Source organism: Pteropus alecto, unplaced genomic scaffold, assembly GCF_000325575.1.
Source record: "Pteropus alecto unplaced genomic scaffold, ASM32557v1 scaffold153, whole genome shotgun sequence".
Taxonomy (NCBI): domain Eukaryota; kingdom Metazoa; phylum Chordata; class Mammalia; order Chiroptera; family Pteropodidae; genus Pteropus; species Pteropus alecto.
The window spans coordinates 1,454,540-1,474,982 of NW_006434516.1; the positions used below are offsets into that span (position 1 = coordinate 1,454,540).

Here is a 20,443-nt window from a genome sequence, read left to right on the forward strand (position 1 = left end):
TAATTGTTTCACTCTTGCTGCTTTTAAGATTCTCTATTTGTATTTAATCTTTAGCATATTAATTATGATGTGTCTTGGTGTGGGCTTCTTTGGATTGATTTTGTTTGGGGCTCTCTGTGCTTCCTGGGCTTGTCTATTTCCTTCATCAGGTCAGGGAAATTTTTTTATTATTTTTTAAAAATAGGTTTTCAATTCCTTACTCTCTATCTTCTCCTTCTGGTACCCCTATGATGCAAGTGTACATACACTTAGTGTTGTCCCAGAGGCCTCTTAACTATCCTCATTTTTTGGATTCTTTTTTTTTTCGCCATTTTAATTGGATGTTTTCTGCTACTTTATCATCTAAATAGCTGATTTGATCCTCCGCTTAATGTTATCTGCTGTTGATTTCTAATATATTCTTTATTTCAGTTATTGTCTTTTTAATTTCTACTAGTTTTTTTTTATGGTTTCTAATCTCCATTCTTATGTTTTCTATGTCTTTGTTAAAGTTCTTACTGAGATCAGTGAGTTTCCTTATAATCAGTGTCTTGAACTCTATATCTGGTAGATTGCTTATGTCCATTTTGTTTAATTTTTTTCTAGAGTTTTGTTCTGTCCTTCATTTGGGACATGTTTTTTTGTCTCCCCATTTTGGCTGCTTCTCTGTGTTTATTTCTATGTATTAGGTAGAGCTTCTATATCTCTAAGTCTTAGCAGAGTGGCTTTAAGTAGTAGTTGTCATGAGTGGCCTAGTGGCATAATATCTCTGGTCACCTGAGCCAAGTGCTCCATGTGTGTCCCTTGTGTGGGTTGTGTGTGCCCTGCTGTTGTAATTGAGCTTTGGTTGCTGTTTTTCCTTCAATGGGAAGGATTGACCTTTGGACTGATTGATTGTGAGGACTGGCCACTAACTAGATTGGAGGAGCTGCTCTGTAGGGGCTGATTCTATGGAACAGGTTTGCTTTAGCAATCTCTGGTGCCTGCCTAGTCTGTCTTTTGAGTGTGCTATTCATGAAGGTGGCCAGTGGTGTTCCTGCTGTGTTAGAGGCCTCCTGAGAGGGACTTCACTACTAGCCAATTTCAGCTGAAGCCTGTGCCCTGCCCAGGGCCACCTGACATAAGCCAGCAAGCAATCCACAGATGGCTGTCGCCTCTGCTGGGCTTAGATGTACCTGGGGGAGGCTAGGTCTTGAATTAAAGCCAACTACAGCCAATGTTGGTCTTGGGGCTGCTCAGCAATAGATACGGGGAACACTGAGGCTAAATGCTGTTTGTTTGAGAGATTTTCTCTGCAGCAATTTGTATGGAAAAGTCACTGGAAGTGGTTTGTGTGGGTCAACAAGTTAGGTGGAGCAGGGTCTCAGGGAATCACCAAAGCATGGTGACCAGTGTTATAGCCAGTGTTTGATGGAAACTCATATATAATGCCTGCCTAAGTCTGCATTATATTAGGGAAGAGGGCTCAACAAAGAAACAATGGCTTCTGCCAACATTTTTGTCAATTCATTTCCTTTCCCTATTTCCCTGGCAGCTTTACACACTGCTGCCCCACTGCTGGAGCTCGGAGTGAGTGAGTCCATCAGCAAGTCTGTCAATGTCTGGGCCCCTGAAGAGATATTCCTGGGATGCCAGAAGAACTCCAGGCTTGGTCTCACTCAGCCACCATCTCTGCTGGTTTTCAGAGCACGAAGTTTGACATTGGAGCCCTGGCAGGTGAGCCAAGTGTGGGACTGTAACCCCTTGCAGCTTTTGAGAGACCTCTGCAGTCCAAATATCCCTCCCAATGTTTAATTACCACACATGGGTGTAGGACTAATCCATTCTGTGTCTCTGCCCCTCCTACTAGTCTTTAGCCGGCTTCTTCTGTATATTTAGTTGTAACTTTGATGTGGTCATGAGAGGATGCAAGTACACTATTTACCTACTCTGCCATCTTGGCCAGAAATCCTCTTTTCTTTTTTATTTCTTATGTGGAAGAGATCACTGTTTTCTCCTCATTTAAAAATCTTGGTCCATGAAAAATCAGACCCAGCTTAATTTCTACTTTTTTAAACAGCCGTTTCTGACCAATTTATCTTGAAATGTCATAATTTATTTCTCTGCATTTTTGAAGCAAGAGTTATCTATGTCATTTATCTAGCCATTAGCAACATGGTCTATTGTGACATAAGCTGACATATATAGTGTGTGAAAAAGACTAAGGAATAGTGTCAAGAATCTATAGGAAGGGTCAAATTGTGCCTTATAGTAAGTTTTTATATGATATAGTGCTAGTCTCTCCAAATATGCTTCATTTAAACATTTTCTTTGCTATTTGTATCTATATTTTCTCTTTACTTTGGAATTATTTGTCAAGCTTCAGAGAACTACCTGTATGATTTAGATTGAAATTGAATCAAACAAGACAATTATTCTGAGAAGACTTTATATCTTTTTTTTGATAGAAATCCTATATTCTCTATTTGCTCCTTTTTAATCATAAATCAACATTGTCAATTATGCTGTATCTATCTTCAACTCCTACTTTCGAACCTTCTGGCTTTTTTCTTATTTACACTCAAGCTTCTTATAATAGTTAACTATACTTGATATTTTTATTTTCTTACATTTTGTACTGTGACATTCATCTTGATCTACTGGGAATCACATCTTTTCAGGCCTATTGTCTATTCATCTGTCTGTGGTTTAGCATTCATTCTAGATTTTAACGTTTAAACTAATGATCATTTTGTTTTGCATTAACATAAGCCAGGATAAACTTAGTAGAACTTCACATTTCCAATTTCTGTCATGGTTGTGCTTAGTGTGTAAGGACATGTGTCAAGGACAAATCACACTTAACACGAGGTTCAATATGGAGGTATGGAGTAAATCCAGGGCTCTTAGGAGAAAGTCTCAAGGTCAAATGCACTGATTGCACTGGTCACTACTTAGCTGGAGCTGGGAAGGGGTGCAACAGAGAGAATTCATTCCAACCCAATCACCCGTACTTCCTACTCTCCAGATTGCTACACATTCTACTTCCTCTTGTTCCTTGGTGGGGCCAATCCATAGGCCTATAATCTGAAAAAGAGACTGTATAAGGCCTGAGACACTCAGGGAAAATACCTTGTGGTTATTCAGGGTCTTTGGGCATGGCCCTTCTGCTACTCTTGGAAAAAACAGAGGCTAAACATTTACCTAACTGCTCTGGTGGGCTATTTCTTGCATCTCTCTTTTTCCTGTCCTTATCCTCCAATTACTCCCAAATTCCTTTTTACCCCTCCTCCAGTTCCAACCTACATCCATACAAGGGCATATAAGTTCCAGGTAGCTTTTTTTGCAAGCTGGGAAGACTGGAAAAGATTCACTCATCTTAATTTCTCTAAAGGCCTTTTAATCTGAACTAAGAATAAGTGAAATCTAAGGCTCTTAACAATTACTTCTATTTCTATTGACTACAAATTTTGATTTCCGCAGTACCTATGTCCATGTCCTTTTTCCTAGGCCTAAAAAAGCTAAATTATTTTTATAGCTTTTTATCCATCAATGGTCATTTATGTTGCTTCTCTCTCTTGGCTATTGTGAATAATGCTGCAATGACATGGATATGTAAATATCACTTATGAATCTTGTTTCTTTTCTTTTAGATATATACCTAGAAGTAGATTTTTGTAGAGCCATAACTATAATATAATCAATATGTGACCCATTAAATAAATATTTTAAAAATATATCATTGTTAATAGTTTTAGAACCCCTTTCATTCTCAAAAGTATTTATGGCTGGATAATAAATTGTATGTTCAAATCTTCACTCTTGTCACCATTTTAACTCATTTTTGTCCACTAAAACTTTTCTTGCTAAAGAGTCAGTGACACCTACGCTGCTAAATCCCACAGGTACTTTATTTTCTTATCTTCCTTGACCTTTAATAAGCATTTGATATTATTGGGAACTCTTGTTTTTGATAAATAATCTGCTTTTGGTTTTTATTATATCACCTTTGTGTTTGTTTTATTTCTACCCTTTCTGGTAACCCTCACAATATCCTATGGTGTAGTTTTTTTTTTTTTTTTTAATTGTAGTAAAAAAAAAACAAAACAAAACAGCACACATAACATAAAATTTGCCATCTTAAACATGTTTAAGTATATAGTACATTAGTATTAAATATATGCACATTGTTGTACGATGAATTATAGAACCTATTCATTCTATAAAAATGAAACTCAATATCCATTTAAAAAGATTTTTTTGTTTGTTTGTTTTGTTTTTTGTTTTTTGTTTTCTACACTCCTCCAAACGCTTGGAAGCTACAATTCTACTTTTTGTTTCTAAAGGTTTGACTAGTTCAGATGCTTCATTTAGGTAGAGACATACATTATTTTTCTTTTTGCGACTAGTTTATTTACCTTAACATGATGTTCTCATCGTTCATTATGTTCTAGCATATGACAAGATTTTCATCTTCTTAAGACAATAATATTCTATTATATATTATATATGATTTATATATTATATATAATATATATGATTATATATATTTTACATATATAATCACATTTGTCTTTACACATTCATTCATCAATAGGCATTTAAGTTACATCTATCTCGGCTATTGTGAATAATGCTGCAATAGCGTGGATATGCAAATATCTCTTATGAATTCTATTTCTTTTCTTTTAGATGTATCCCCAGAAATAGACTGATAGATCATAGGATAATTCTGATTTTTTTTAGGAGACTTCATATAGTTTTTCATAAAATGGATACACCATTTTACATTCTCATCTATAGTTCACAAGGGTTTCAATTTTTTCACATCTTTAAGTAACAAAATAAATTTTTCATTTTTGTTCTTCTGATAGTGACCATTTTAGAGGATGTGAGCTGATATTTCACTTTGGATTTGATTTACATTTCTCTGATAATTAGTGATGAACATCTTTCCACATGTTTTTCTACCATTTCTATATCTTCTTTGGAGAAATGTCTATTCAAGTTCTTGGTCATTTTAAACTGATTTTTTTTTATGTATTCTAGATCTTAACCCCTTATCAGATTTAGAGTTTGCAAATATTTCCTCCCACTTCAAACACTGCCTTTTTCCAATATTATTTGTTGAAGAGACTATCTTTTCTTCATAATGGATTCTTGAAACTCCTTTGACAGATTATGTGACCATAAACACAATATCTTTCTTTATGCCACTACCATACTGTTTTGATTACTATATCTTTGCAAGAAAATTTAAAATCTGAAAGAATGAGACCTTCAGATTGAAAAAATAAAACTTCATTGGGATTTTGATAGTGATTGTGTTAAATATGTATCTCACTTTAAGTAGTATGAGAATTTCAACAATATTAAGTCTTGCAATCGATGAACTCAGCATATTTTTCCATTTCTTTATCAATTTTAATTTCCACTTCCTAGAGTTCTTTAGGCTTGTACCAGATTGTGGTCAAGGCTACTCTCTATGTTTATCCTTGTGATATAGTTTTATAGCAGAGAAGCTTCTCAGGACCAAGGTTTATAAAATGGTCTCCTAGAAAGATCTAGGAAAGTTGTCTTAAAAAAATAAAAAGTCCTTTATACCTGTGATGCATTTAGTTGAATAACTGAAAACACTATATCAACAATAACTGAAAACACTATATCAACAATAACTCACCACCATCCTTAACCCCCAGTACCTATGATTACTGATAAGTCAATTAATATTATGCTTGCAGTACCCAAAGCATGGTTTCTTTCATCATTGCTACCAATTCCTTGACTTATATTGTTACCCATAACCATCATCATCATTATTATTGTATTCATTAATCATCATTACCAAATTTTGAATATTCTCAAATTCTAGGCATTGTATTTGGAGCATCACACATATTTCACCAAATCATCACAACCAAAGTGTAAATATATATAATAATTGTTACCTACATTTTACAGATAAGATAATTCAATTTAGAGACAATAATTCCTCACTTTCTTCAATTTTATTACAGAGCATTTTGTTTGTTCTGAACCTAGTCAAGTTTTATCCTATCTGCGTCTTTATTCAGATAAGATCTTTATTGCTTGAGACTTAGTTTCTTCACATATAAAATAGGAATAATAAAATCTACTTTACATTTGTCTTTTCAGAATCAAATAAAGGACAGAAAAAGCTAGATTTTACAAGAAATAACTCAAGCTTATTTTTGTTTGATCATAATAGCACTGGAAATTCAAGCGATGATGCAAGCATTTCTTCAAAGTTCTCATGCAGTACCTCATTTGGAGCTGTGGCTACTTTATATGGGATTCTAATATGTATCTCCTTTCTATGGCCTTTTTCTGCCCCATCTTACTCACTTATGGCTTCTATTTTCCCACTGAAATAAGAGTGAAGCATCAGCTGAGACTGAACAAGGGGAAGGTGTGTTTTTGCTTGAGCTTGAAAATATTGTTTCACATAACAACTTCTTGAAGTTACATCATTCTTTCTGGAGGGACCCCATAGGAAAAGGAGTCTCATTTAAGTAGGTATTGATCACGTTTCATGATCACATGCATTAGTTTACTAAAAGCAAAACAAAACCAAATCTAACACACACACACTCCACAAACTTCTCAACTAAGATTAGAATGGGAAGAAGCACAAGTGGTGAGGTTTCAGAGGACATTATCATGCCACATGTGAATAGTGCTTTATATGATGTTTAGAACAAGTCAGGCATTTGAATAATTAGAGCCCTCCCGATACTGACCTTAAAATCATTTCTCAGAAGAGAAAATCAGAATGAGTAAAAAACAAAACAAAACAAAACAAAAACCACATGCAATTACACACACACACACGTGCAAGCACACATACACAGACACATAATTCAATAGATGACCCTAAAAAAAATCCTAATTATGCCTACATTAGAATCATGCCAATGAAGTTAAATGGAGTGAGAACCAAGAGACACTTCCTCTTCTGGAAATTACTTTTTAAATAAAATGGGATTTTATAACCTTTGGAGAGTTTCCCCATACCAAGATGAAGATGAACTTCATGTCTTGTGTTTGCAGTGTCAATTTGATTTTCCAGGTTGGCTAAAAGGGGTTTGGAGGGAATAACAGGTATAAGAGACTGGGATTTCTCAATAGGAAGATAATTGCATCAAGATGCAACCTGGCTATAGAGGGAAGCTGAAAGCTGTTGCTACAATCAAATATTTTTTTTGTTTGTTTAAGTATTTTAAGTATTATTGCTTTCATGACCTGAATTTCTAAGTAGAAATATTTTGAAAGCATTACACTTTTTGTATAGCATCAGATTTGATTCAATCCCAATCGCGTCATTATTAGTACCATATTTTTAACTCCCCAGTGATTCCAATTATTAAAATCTTAACATCTAAGATCCAATCCACAGTGTAATTTTTTTCTTGTCATTTTGTTGTCATTTTTTTCTTGTCAAAAATTTGCACTCTCAGATTTTTAACCCCAAGTGCTAGTTTCACAATTGAAATGAGCCAGAAATAAATTTCAGCCTTCTCAATCGGGGGTAGGTTAAAAAAGAGTTATAACCATTTTACATAATTCCAAGAACAGTAGTTTCAGCATTGAGACACAGCTACTAATAGAAATCTGGTACGTCCCTATAGAAGAACACTGCCTAGTCTGAGATCCCAGAGGTTCCAAGTATTTGAAACATACTTAGCATGTTCTACTGAGGTGTAGAACAGAGGTTGAAAGCTCACAAAATTCATGAGGGCTGTTTATTGGAATTGACTATATTGTGATATCTATTTCTATTTAGGGACCAATATATATGATCTGTTTGAGCCCCGATTTTGTTTACAAAGAATATACATTGGATATTCAAAGCTACCTAACTAATAGTAATGAAATATTTCAGAAATATGTATAGGGGCTGACTCTGTAAGTTGTAAAAAGATCTAAATAGAAAGCCTATCAATGTTTATGTTAAATCTACCATATAAAATGCACTTTAGATACATTTCATTACATTTTTTTCCACAATAACTAATTATCTAGCTTAATTTCTCTTCTTCTTCTAGAAGTTTATTTTTATTCACTATAAGACTAATTTATCTAATGTATCATCAGACTATCATAAGCAGACATATATTATTCCATATTGCATTGTGTTATAGCTATTTCAGTAATTTTCCTTTATTCACAAAAGATTTCAGCATTTCCCTTTCTGTATTCTTATTTATAAATAACATCAACAGCATTTTTTATGACAACAACATTCATGCAATTTTATCTGGTACTCTTACTTCTCAGATCTTCAAGTTCCTCAAGTCTTCTTTTCCACCTCTAAAACTCTGATTTTCATTGTTTTGCTCTCTGAATATCATACCCTATATTTAAATCTTACTTATGATTTTATCTCAACTCCAAGAAAATTTCAGCCACATAGAGACATCTACTAGAGAAATAAACTGCTTTTTCACTGCTTTCATCTTTCTATTATCATTTCCCTTCTAACTCAACTTATATTCAATAATGCAATAAAAAGTTGCTTCTTTACATAGAGTCTAAACCCCTTGCATCTTCCTTCATTTGTCACACATATCCATTGGAAATCAAGTCCATTAAAGGCAAAGTATTGGGTAATGAACTTTTACACAAATTTAGTTGAGTGCTTGAATGTGTGTGTGTGTGCGCGTATGTATATATATATACATATATATATATATACATATATATATATATACATATATATATATATACATATATATATATATACATATATATATATATACATATATATATATATACATATATATATATATACATATATATATATATACATATATATATGTATGCATGTATATATATGTATGCATATATACATACATGTATGTGTGTGTGTGTGTGTGTATACGGAGAGAGAGAGAGAGAGAGAGAGAGACTGTATATGAACTAACTACTAAATGGACTAACTTTAAGTTTATAATAACACATTTCAAGTGCGCCTCTAGCACTGCCTAATGATATGCAGTATTTTCTTAGCTCTTTCCATTTGCAATGGCTTGAGATAACTATTTTATACACTTCTCTTTCCTCTCATAACTTAAACACACCTTCCCCTTGTTCAGTCTCAGCCGATGCTTCACTCTTATTTCAGTGGGAAAATAAAAGCCATAAGATAAATTATATGTCACCTTCATACCACCAATTACATCTATCTACACATGCATACACACTCACACACACATTCTTTATGCTATAATGGATGTAGTATATCTTTACCTATCTAAAACTAAAACTTCATTTGTGTTGGACTCCACTGGTTCCTGCTATTTAAAAATTTTCTTCTGTAAATATCCTCATACTTGCCTGCATTACCAATGTTTTTCCCTCTTGTACTAATCTGTAATAGGAAAGTGTGTTGAGACATTTATTTCTGGGGCTGTAGAATTTACTTAAAAAAATCTCTTGATTAAAGAAAAAGTTACTGAGACATTATAGGTATGGTATAACAGGGATAATTTTGTAAGTCTGATTGAGTTTCATAAACTATTAAGACAAATCCTCAGGCATTCAACAATTAAGAGAAACTGGTAAATCATACTGATATATGGATCCTTGACAGCTGTGGGACTTTCAAGGCATTTGTTCATCTCAGTAACTTACACATACTGAATTCAGATGGACTCATGTGGAGAAGGAAAACAAAAAGGTCTCTCTTTTTAAAATTTTATTAACTATTTTAAGTACATATTTGACTTAAAGAAGTATGTGTACATTAGTTTAAAATTAAAACTGCATTTTCATCTGATACTCTTACCAGATGAAAAAGAGAGTGATATAAAGAACTTACAAAGGTTAAAGAGAGAGTGATATAAAGAACTTACAAAAGGAGAGAATAAAGCCAGGATCTTCAAAAGTCTTTACCCTTAGTGAAAAATAGGACTAGAAGAAAAATTGCATTGCTGGCTATGCTCTGGGTGGGACACCGTGCCTTCTCATGTCTCATAAACATAAGCCTGACCTTGGATAGGTCTGAAGTTTGAACTTAATCTAATCTCAACTCAACAAATTAATTTCAAATGCTCAGAGATAGAGACAATTTTAGAACATCTGACAGAATAAGTGTAAATAAGCGCTGCTGGTGTATATTTTTACAGTATTCTCATAAAGTACTGCTGTTTGAAAATGAATATACAAATCAAAGTTATGAAACACAAAAGGAAAAATATGAGCACAAATGAGAGTCAGTAGTAGAAAAAGCTCAAAGGAATACAAACATTGGATAATATATATGTTCAAAATGTTTAGAAAAGTAAAAGAGACTTGTAAATATGAACCAAAAATAGGATACTAGTTTAATAGATAAAAGACAAATATTAAAAATTTTAAATCATACAATTGGACTTGTAAAAATTACATGTGGATTGATAAAACAGCAGTTGGGGCAAAATAAAATTTTGTGGGAAAAAACAGTATATCTAAAGAAATTATTTAGAATTCAAACAGAGAAAAAAGAAGAAAAAATGAAAGAGAATACTAAAAGCTTTTGTAGCAAAAAATAGAAAGTTTAGGATAAGAATAATACAAAACAGACATACTAGAAAAAGAACCTGAGGAAAAGTAAAAAAACAAAAAAACAACAAAATAAAAAACCTAATGCCTGAAAGTGTTTCAGGTTTAAAAACAAAATAATAATTCTCAGATTTTGAAATTATAAAATATTTGTAAAAATAAATGAAGAGAAACCCACACCTAAGTACATTGTTGTGCAAAAAAAAAAAATGAGAGAGAATACCATTTGAAATCAGTCAAAGAGAAAACCCAGACTATCTACTAAAGTATAAAATTTAAATCAACAGTGTTCTTCCCATCAACAAAAATGGAAACCTCAAGACACAAAAATAATAAATTCCTTTAATATACCGAGAAAAATTATTCTCAAACCACAGTTGATTAACTAACTAAACAAACATTTAAGAACTGAAGAAATTAAAATTATTTCCTACATATAAACACATTTACACATGCACAGAAATACATATTTAAAAACTTACAAGCAAAAGGTCCTTTTGAAAGAAATTTCCTATATAATATGCTTCAGGATAAAAAGAAATCTCAGGGGAAAAAAAGGGTTTTATTTATCTAATAATATCTCACTTTGACTTTAGTTATTGGCAATTTTGCTCTGTGCATACTACTTACTTCTTGTTTCATAATTATATATGGACTCTAAAGCAGTTGTTTCAGGTTGAAACATAGAGGACTCACAGGGAAAATTTTATTATCCTTGGAAGTGGCCACTTCATTCATACAGCATTGTCAGACTGAGTCAAACAGCTTCACCTGATGGAATGGGAAGGCTAAACGGTGGTTGAATTATCACTTACTAAGTACAACTCACTTATAATGGAAATGGAGGAAAACTTTTGATGTTCCACCATTACAACACAATATGAACATTTACCAAGTTCTCTCTTCTTAGCGGACTGTTTTGTTTAAGTGTAACACATATTTTATTAACCAAGAGTAGTTAATAATTTTATAATATTGTAAACATAGTTAAATTATTTTACACCTGGAAAGGACTGAGTGACTGCACATGCTTTTTTTTTTTTATTATTGATCTATCCATTTCTCTAACTTCTTCTGAAACTCTACTAAGGATCAGGCATTAAGTACAGAGAAATGACCAGACAGCAGTGGTACCTGCCATAAGAGGCTGAAGGCTAGGGTATAAAATCTTGGTTAGACAAATAACCATGTGTAATAAACACACCAATTGAATTATTACCTCTAAGCACTACTCTATTTCTACTTTCGACAGCAATTTTACTTTTAGCAGCATTATACAAATGAATATGTTAAAATGCACTATTAATAAAAAACATGATAAAATTCATTGTCCTATGCTCATCCTCACTCTACCCTCCAATTCTATTCCTGTTTCTCTGATATAAATTTTGTTACTTCCTTACGTACATTTTCCAAAACTTTTGTATCACAATTTATGAATAGTCATTGTTTATATTATTCATTTATGTAAATAGTCTTCATTGATGAGATAAGTAATATATTATTGTTATATACTTTTGTTCAATTTTTTCATAGAATTAACGATTTCCTATTTTTTTATTTTGTTTTCCCTATAGAATCTGAGTCTAAATTAAAAAAAAAAAAGTAATTTATCCAAGTTCAGACAGAAGTAAAGGAATTAAGAAATTCAGACCCAGATTTCTTTATTGAGATCAGACTTGTCCTGCCATGAAACATGCTGAAGATTCTGGAATCATTGGTGCTGTAAGTAAGTCAAATTAAATTTTTAGCTTAATTCTGCTATAACCTGAAGTCATGTGATTGTAGCATCTGAGAAAAGAATGAAGGTCAAGTTCTTACAGCAGACTTTCCCCTTAGAAGCTCCAAGGATGAAGTTTTGTTTCTTTGTTTTCAGTCTAATAATCATTAATATATTCATTTACTCATGTTTTTATAATTAATGAGTATGCAGGAAAATCATAACTAGCAAATCAAGTGATACTATTTTTCTTATGCTAGTGATGTAAAATTAGGTAAAAAAACAGATTAAAATGTTACTTAAAATTCTTAGGTAAATTAAAAAGCAACTGCTAATATGCAAAAATTGTGTGGTGGTATTTAGATACCAAACTATAGGCTGGACAAAGCTTCATGCTAACAAGTCATAATAGTATCTTTTTATCCTTCATTTATTATGTGTCAGGTACTGTGAAATAGATTTTATATGTATATATAATCTTTCAATCAATTCATACAAATATATATATTTAGTCACATTTACAGATGGGGAAAATTGGATAACAAAGTCAAATTTCCCAAAGTAAGATAATTGATGAAAGGCAGAACAGACTTGCCAAATACCAGACCTGTTCTATTCCTTCTTTATTCTCTGCCTTACCTGATTGTATATGGAGTGAGAAAAGTCTTCATGGGTTTTCAGGGAACCTAAGGAAAAACATTTTTGCTTGTTATGTAAAAGATACTATACAGGTGTCATGCAAGGCAGAAGGAAATATAAAGTTCTGGACATTTATTAGAGGCCATAAAAAAAAAGCAAATTTTATAACAGTATAAAGATATGATGTAAAGAGAGGCACTAAGAAGTTTATGACTTATTGTCAATTAATTGCTATATTTTTAAATTAATTTTTATACATGATACTGCGAATGAAAACATATAAAGATATCATGCCTCTATTAGTTTATAAAGAATCTTTTCTAATTTTGGATACAAGCCTATTTGACACCAAATACAGTCTGCATTAATTTAAAAACACTATATAGTGCACAATAACATTGTTCTTTGTTTCATTTTGTTTCATTTCGTTTTGTTTTGTTTTGTTTTATTTTATTTTATTATTTTATTTTAATTTAATTTTTTGTCAAAATCTGAAGCATCAGTATCATTGAACTTCTAGAAGTTATCTAAGTATTTTCTTCTGTTTTCAACAAGCGTGTATGCAAATCTCCTATTCTAAAATATTTGATTGGCTTCCGCAGTTCAGATATTTAGCAGAAAAAAATCTCCGGAATCTCACTCACATTTTCTTAGTGATTTTATCATTTAGTGTTTTCCTTTGCTTTGTTTTAAACTGAATCCTTCTCTCTGCAATTTCCTCTCATTTATTCTATGTTCTCCATGAACTCAGGCCACCAACATTCATAACAGAACCATGCTTGTTTACAGAAACACTTCTCGCCTATTTTCATTTCCTAAATAATCAATCTTTTCTTGAACTCTGTTACCTTTTTGAAACCCATACTAATCCATATGGTCAGTGTCTGCTTCTTGTGCTGATGAAACATTTTTGGTTATCATGGGAAACATGCCTAATATTTCTAGAACTATTATTCTTTCTTGTTTCTCGAGGTATGTTTCTACAAGCAGAATCAGCTCTAGGACTTACACAGAAGAAATAATGGCCCCGAGGCACAGGGGTACTTTTGGCAGTGTGAAAGGGCTAGACATACTTTGCTTCCATAATTCATTCAGGTGGTTGTGTTTTGCCTGCCAAAGAGAGTGGTATTAGCTCCAGTGTTCCACGACACCCTAGAGCCATCTGGAGAACCTAGCGAGTGCCAGGGAATTAGCAAATTTGGACACAAGCCAAATTAAATAACTTACTTAGAAAGATCAAGGTTTCTCAAAGTTCTCTTTTAGAAGATGATGAAAAATTATCAATTTGGAGTCAAATAATGTTGTTAAAACTACGACTTCACAGTTCAAAATCTTTAACTTAAACTTAATTTACTTTTTAAAATCTTATTCTTAGCTATAAAATTAAGAGAATAACATTACATTTAATGTTTAATTTCTTCTGAATTTACGTTTGTCCACAGCAATATCTCCAGGTCAATCCCAGCAAGGGAAAACTCAGTGCTTACTTTTTTGCAAGTAATTTACGTAAAATTTTTCTCTCAAGTAGTAGACAATACTCTTCTTCTCTTAAGTGAGAGTTGTACTTTGTGACTTTTTTCCAGAGAGAATAGAGTGAAAAGGGAGTGGGGAAGGGACTTTACAGTGGGGAAACCTGACAAACACACTATCTCAAATTAGTGAAAGATCATATTTGATAGCATGTTCTTTTGATATGATGTGTTAAAAAATGTCACTTCACTTCTGTAATATTGCTCCCCAAAACCCATAACCCCAGTTTAACCATGAGAAACAACAAACTGACACAAATTAACATTCTACAAATTAACATTCTCTAAACTGTGAAAGTCATCAAAAACAAGAAAGTCTGAGAAACTGCCACTGTTTAGAGGAGCCTACACCTGATATTCTGGATGTGACCACAGAACCAAAGAAGGACATTGTGTAAAAATTACAGAAATTCAAATAAGGTATAAACTTTAGTTGACCATAATATGTCAACTTCAGTCATTAGTTGTGACACAAATGCCACATTAACATAAGATAATAATAAGGGAAACCATGTATATTGTGTACATTCTGTACTACTCTTTGCAACTGTTCTGTATATATAAAGCTATTATAAAATTAAAAGTTTATTTAAAAAGTCAAATGTATAGAAATTCACAGTAAGAGAAATTGATACATGGCTTGTTCCTCCCCATTTTTTTTCTTACCATGACCACCTCTTCTTAAACATTAGATTAGAAAAGTATATTCTTAGAAATTCACCATATACAGACAATTAATTTTTTGTAAAGATAATTTAGTAATTGTTTAAATTGAAACACCTTTTAAAAATGTTAATTATAAAACAAAATAAGTTAAAACTAATCTAATATAAGCATAGTTTACAATTTCTTTTGGAGAAATAATTTTTTTCCAAAACTTTCTCAGTTGAACTTGGGTTCTGCTTCATGCAAAATTTTGTGAGTTTCTGACATGAAGAGATAATTGCAGTCATAAAATCACACTTACATGTAATTTATACTTGATGAATTTAGTCTTATGAAAATTTGTAATGAAGAAAATTAAAACTTGGGCAAATTTTACCAAAGCAAATGTATATAGTATCTGAATAACATAGGTTAAGGAAAAGACTCTGAGTCAAATGAAACTTAGTCAAAGGAATGTTTTGGAAAATGAGGAATAATTCGTCCAATTTGTCTAATGTGCTAATATTTACTCTATGGATTTGTAAGAGAAAACTGGCTGAAATATGAAGTAAAATTTACTTTCTTCTTCACTAAGTCTACATTTGGACCATGGAAAACAATCTAACTATCCTTGAGTCAGAGCATTTATGTACCAAAGATTCAATTTATGTCTATTCAAGTGTTTGAGCATGTCAGATGCTGGGAGCAGATATACCTGGATTTAAAGTCAAATTCTAATGTCTGAAATATTTGAATGCCATTGGCAGTTTATCTTAGTTTGAAAAACCTCAATTTTTTCCCTTAACATGAAGATAATAGGAACTACTTTGAGAAAGATGTTAATTTCTTTTCTTTCTATTTCTACTTTCCACAACCCTCCTAGCCATCTCAGTAAAACAACAACAAATAGAAATCTATTCATAGCTTGTTAGATGTAGTCCAGTTCACCAACAATATATTTATCGATTTTTAATTATTCTGCCCAGAGTTCCTACCCACACAAAAAATAGTTGCCACAATCTTAACATTGTTTGAATTATGATGAGCTTGAGAGTTTTTGTCTCTCTTAACTTCAGTTGAAAATATTACTCCGTATACTGATTTATAGGACAAGTCATCAAATAGAGTAAAATAGAGAAGTCAGAGTTCTGTACTGATTAATATGGTGAAAAGGAATACTATTCAATAAATATTTGCCATTGTTAATGAATCTAGCATGCTTAGCTTGAGACTTTGTTCTATTTTTATTCAACTTCAAGTTTTTAATCACAAAGAAATAACAATCCTCAAAAGGTACTCAGTCTGACTCACACTAGTTCCCTTTATGTTCATCCCCACAATAACTAATTTATTCAGAGAAAAAAAATCCCTTTAACATTACATCAAAAATATTTTGTCTTTTTGTAATTTTTACTTCTCTGAATTTATTCTCACAGAAAGTATTCTCTCCCACCTTCTCTTTCTTAAGATCCTTTATTTGATCTCATCGGTCTATACAATACAAGTTCAAGTTCAGCATAACATAAAAGGCCTTCCATCACCTGTTTTTCTCCTAAAGATTACCTCCTGCTACTCACCTATTTATAATTCTTATTCTAACAATGATGAACTAGATAAATGTTCAAATGTTTTAGGATATTTCATGATTCTATCCTTTGGTTTATATTGTTCTACTTGTCTTTAATAAACCTTTATAATTTTGTTCAGTTTTGGTGTCATTTTCATCAGAGAATCTTGATCCTCAAAATTTGGATTGATTCACTTTTTTTCTATACCCACAAAGCATTTTTTCTTTATCATAATGCGCTCTTAAATTATTGACTAGAAATAATGTTTAACTGCCTGTCCCAACCAATTATTAATTTAGAACAGGAATCATGTCCTTTTTATACTTTTATTTGCAATGACTATCAATATAGCTTCACATTTAATAAATAATTATTTTTTTCAGGTAGACAATTTACTACCCATCTCAATGCTGAAGTCGATCATCTAGAATAACTATAATCTCATTTGATTAATTACCATAATAATCCTGAAACTGTCATTATTACTATTTTACAGAAAGAGGAAACTGAGGCTCAAGAATATTAATTACGTTGCACAAGAAAAATAATTATTCAACTTCAAATTTCATTCGCTTTCATGTGTGTCACTTAATCTCTATTCCTGCCTGTCCATGTTTTGAAAAACAACACAATTTTTCTGTTTATAAGAATTTTCTCCTCTAATTGTGAGAATGTGAATTATAATTTCTTAAATACAAAGAAGATTTCATGAAGGAAAACATAACTTGGAGTAGACTTTGACATAAGACTTATGGAGACAAGGGAGTTGGAGAGAGAAGGAGATTCCACATGGGTTTTTGCCACTAATATGAACATGTTTGTTGTTTTGCTAATTAATTTTGGTATTAGAAGAGGAAAAATGAAAGAGACTATTAAGATGAAACAATGTTTATTTTCAAAGATATCAATACTGATAAAAAAGTGGTCAAATATATACATATATATATTTACTTTCAGTAAATTTTATTTTTCAGAACACTTTTAGAATTGCAAAATAACTGAAAAGATAATACAGAAATTTCCCACTTAAACTACACCCAGTTTCCTATATTACTAACATTTTTACATTGGTAAAATACTTTGTTATAGTTAGTGAGTCAATATTGATACATTATTATTAAGTACATTTTATTGTTTATGTAGATTATTTAGTTTTTCTTGTTTTTTTACCTAATGTGCTTTCACTGCTCCAGGATCTTATCTGGGTTACCACTGACATTTAGTTGGCAGTTTTCTTTAGGTTCCTCTTAACTGTGGCAGATTCTCAGATTTTTCTTATTTTTAATGTATTTTGTAGAATACACCGCTATTAAATTTTGCCTGATGCATCAAATTTGCACCCTCCTAAACAACTAACTGTATAGTGAAGATACTACAATGTATCAAAGCTCACTTAGAAGAAATGTGCTATAAATTATGAACCTAATTTATATTTTAGTTATAATCCTGAGACTAGACAAATCAAGAAGCACTGGCAGAGAAATGGGCAATAGAGTTTTTTTCAAGAGCTAACTTCTCAAATATTATCAACATAACTTGTTGATAAGACCAAACTGAGTGTATTGCTTAACTCAGTAATAGAGAACACCATCCTCCACCTTGCAAAACTTTAGCAGTGGAATGGGGAAAATTTGGGAGAGAAGAGTCTTGATTCCAATTGGGTAAAGACCAAAAACTGGTGGAAACCTGAAGGGAAGAATTTTGAGACAAGGGATGCAAAAACTCTTAGGATACAAAATATCTACTGACATTTTCCATTGAAGAGCTGGTGGGTCTTTTGGAAAGTTTCTATAATGAACAATTAAACCTTTTACCTGGGCAGGAGACTTAAAGTGATGTTAATGAGAACAAGGATTTAGCACAAAGTCTAATTACTGTAAACAATGAGGAGTGGTTAACATTTGAAGTGTACAGGCTGAATGCGGGAGTAAATTATTTCATTTCTCAGATCATTTAAAGTTCTGGAGGTAAGAGAGAAGAAGAAGCTATTAGCACACCATAGCATGCATCACCAGTTACACAAGTTACAGTGTTTAGGAACGTTTTCTACTATGTCTTTAACCTCTTTCGATTTTGAATTCTCTGTTTAAGATGATGGAACAAAGGCACTAATGCTCTCTGTTCCTTTAAGAAATCACTTAAACCTAAAAGGAGAATGGGGAACAGAAACATGAGTTTATATTTAATGCTTCTAAGTGATACTTGTGGAAAATGTTTAATACCCACTATAAAATTATTGTTAATAAATCAATGAAAATGATATTAAGTAAATTTTTATGAAATAAGAAAGCATAATAAAACAATTAACTTTTTCAAAGGAGATCCCAAAACAGCTATACAAGAGCTCAATGAAGACATGAAGGAGAAAATAAAGAAGTAAAATAAAGTGCACATATTAAATACATAAAAAATACTTAAAATCATGAAATTAAATACATTATAAAAGACTTTTTTCTATTCTAATCTAATTAATTAAAACGGAAAACTCTGGATTAAATGAAATAATATAATTATATAGAAAAATAAATTAGCAAAATTAATAAAAAAATACGCTAAGTAGGACAATTAACATAGATGAAAAAGAAGGTATTCACAGTCTATCTCCACCAAAAAACATCATGCTCAGAAGAATTGCAGAGGTATTCTTTCAAATGTTTGGAAATAGATGATTCAAAGCTTGTTAAACTTTTCAATACTGTGGAAAAGGAGAAATTCTCTTCTGTACATCTTAAGATGCCAGCATGATATCAATTCCAAAATATGTACTGATGAGAAAACACCCCATATTTTTACTTAATAAAATTACGCTATAGAAAATATTAGTAAGCATAGTTTAATGTCACATTTAGAGAAGAATATAACTTTCAAGAGTGGATTTATTCCATTTCGATAAACTATTATGTTTAACCACAGAAATTGGACAAAGGAGAAAAAATAATCATATGCTCATCTCTATAAATAACAAAAAGTCATTGATATGTTGTAACTTAATTTCTTGACATAAAAACTTTCAATAATATATGTATATTATAAAATATAAGTAAATATAAAATGTGATTTAATATAGATTTACCAAACATATCTTGGAATCCATATTACAAAGGAATAACCTTTAGATATAATCCAGAGGAGCATGGAAACAGATGCCTGAAGCAAAAACAGAATCATGAATTAAGTCTTCCTGAGAGCTTCCTCAATAAAATACCATCCATGAAGGCATTCTGGTGACTAAGTGATCTTATCATTAACCACACTCTGAGCCAATTTAAGCCATTAAGAGAGTTAAACTGACCATCTTCACTGTGTATATGCAACCCTAGTGTGTTACTACTTAAATGGGCAAACTCTTTTCTCTCACTTGCACACTTTAAAAGTTATAAAAGAATATTTTGAAGGGGCCACTTATGAAATCAGAACTCTACCAATAAATATCTCCCTTCAAAGCAGTATAAGAATTCTTTGTAAACAAGGAATTCGGAGGCTTCAGAATAACTCACCTTCATGGCCTTGAGGAAAATTCTTTAACTCAGAAAATGAAGGAAAATGCTTTGAATTAGGAACCACTTCTTTGCCACTCCACTTCCATGGTCATGCTTTTAGAACTAAACAATCTTACTACTTTGCCAAGTAATTCATGGGATGAAGAGGTCAATCTAAATGTGTGATATGCTTGAGCTCTGGAGTGCTTTTTCATAAATACTTTTTTTATGTTTTTCAAACACTAAAGTAATTCCAATTTTGAATGTTTTTAAAATTATGCAGCTCTCTTGACCCAGTTTAAGGAAAAAAAATCATTGGAAATCAGAATGAATAGTGGAAAA

At 31.9% G+C, this 20,443-nt stretch overlaps 1 pseudogene; it reads left to right on the top strand.

Moving 5' to 3' along the window:
- The first annotated feature begins 1,458 nt into the window (after positions 1-1,458).
- The window catches only part of LOC102883551, a 126,228-nt pseudogene continuing 107,243 nt past the window's right edge, over positions 1,459-20,443 (top strand).